This window comes from Cebus imitator, unplaced genomic scaffold, assembly GCF_001604975.1.
Source record: "Cebus imitator isolate Cc_AM_T3 unplaced genomic scaffold, Cebus_imitator-1.0 Scaffold277, whole genome shotgun sequence".
Taxonomy (NCBI): Eukaryota; Metazoa; Chordata; class Mammalia; order Primates; family Cebidae; genus Cebus; species Cebus imitator.
In genome coordinates this window covers 83,299-85,394 of record NW_016107592.1, presented here as the reverse complement: position 1 = coordinate 85,394, position 2,096 = coordinate 83,299, and positions in this window count along the sequence as shown.

Below are 2,096 nucleotides of genomic sequence, written 5' to 3'. Positions count from 1 at the left end.
AAACATATAAAAAAATGCTCAACATCACTAATCATCAGAGAAATGCAAATCCAAACCACAGTGATATACCATATCACCACAGTCAGAATGGCAATTATTAAGTCAAAAAACAACAGATGTTGGGGATGTTCCAGAGAAAAGGGAATGTTTATACACTGCTGGTCGGACTGTAAATTAGTTCAGCCACTGTGGAAAGCAGTTTGGAGAATTTTCAAAGAACTAGGAACTACCATTTGACCCAGCAATCTCATTATTCGGTATATACTCTAAGAAATATAAATCGTTCTACCAAAAAGACATGCACTCATCTGCTCATTGCAGCACTATTTACATAGCAAAGAAATGGAGTCAACCTAAATGCCCATCAGCAATAGGCTGGATAAAGAAAATGTGGTGCATAAACGCCAGGAGTACTATACAGCCATAAAAAATTATGTCCTTTGTATCAACATGGATGCAACCGGAGGCCATTATCTGAATTAACACAGGAACAGAAAACCAAATGCTACATGTCCTCATTTATAAGTGGGAGCTAACATTAAGAACACATGGACATAAATATGGGAACAATAGACACTAGAGCCTACTTTCTGGGGAAGGGTGAGAGGAAGGTGAGGGCCAAAACCTACCAGGGGCCGGGTGCAGTGGCTCATGCCTATAATCCCAGCACTTTGGGAGGCAGAGGCCGGGAATCACTTCAGGTCAGGAGTTCAAGACCAACCTGGCCAATATGGCGAAACCCTGTCTCTAATAGTAATGCAAAAAGTAAGCTATGCATGGTGGCACACCCCTGTAGTCCCAGCTGTTCTGGAGGCTGAGGCAGAAGAATCTCTTGAACCCAGGAGGTGGAGGTTGCAGTGAGCTAAGATTACACCACTACACTCCAGCCTGGCCAACATAGTGAAGCTCTATCTGTACTAAAAATACAAAAATTAGACAGGTGTGGTGACGCACACCTGTAATCTCAGCTACTCCAGCCTGGGTTACACAGCCAGACTTGCTCTCAATAAATAAATAAATTAATTAAAAGTTGAAAACACTGTTAAAGATGTTAAATTATATATGTATATTTTACCTAAATAAAAAATCACTGAAATAAATGTAGTTTGATTCTTTTAAAAAATACATTAAAGTACTTTAATTATTTAGGAAAAATCATAGTCTCACCCAGGCTGGAGTGCAATGCTCGCTGCAGCTCTCAACATCCTGGGCTCAAGCAGTCCTCCCATTTTAGCCTCCTCAGTAGCTGGAACTACAGGTGCATGCCACCACGCCCATCTAATTTTTTTTTTTTTTTTTGGTAGAGATGAGAGTCTAGCCACATGGCCTAAGCTAAAGTGATCCAACCCCAGCCTCATGCTCCCACAGTGCTGGAATTACAGGCATGAGCCACAGTGCCTGGCCTATAACTCAAATTTCTTTTTTTCTTTATTTTTAGTTCTGGGGTACATGTGCAGGATGTGTAGGTTTGTTACATAGGTAAACATGTGCCATGGTGGTGGGCTGCACCTGTCAACCCATCAACTAGGTATTAAGCCCAGCATGCATTCGCTATTTTTCCTAATACTCTCTCTCTCCCCACATCCCCCCAGCCCTGACAGGCCTCAGTGTGTGTTGTTCCACTCCCTGTGTCCATGTGTTATTGTTCAGCTCCCACTTATAAGTGAGAACATGCGATGTTTGGCTTTCTGTTCCTGTGTTAGTTTGCTGAGGATAATGGCTTCCAGCTTCATCCATCTCCCTGCAAAGGACATGACCTCATTCCTTTTTATGGCTGCATAGTATTTCATTGTGTACATGTACCACATTTTCTTTATCCAGTCTGTGGGCATTTGATGGGCATTTCGGTTGATTCCATGTCTTTGCTATTGTGAATAGTGCTCCAGTGAACATACACATGCATGCATCTTTGTAACAGAATGACTTATATTCCTTTGGGTATATACCCAGTAATGAGATTGCTGGTTCTAGATCTTTGAGGAATCACCACACCGTCTTCCACAATGGTTGAACTAATTTACATTCCCACCAACAGAGTAAAAGCATTCCTATTTCTCCGCAACCTCACCAGCATCTATTGTTTCTTAACTTTTTTT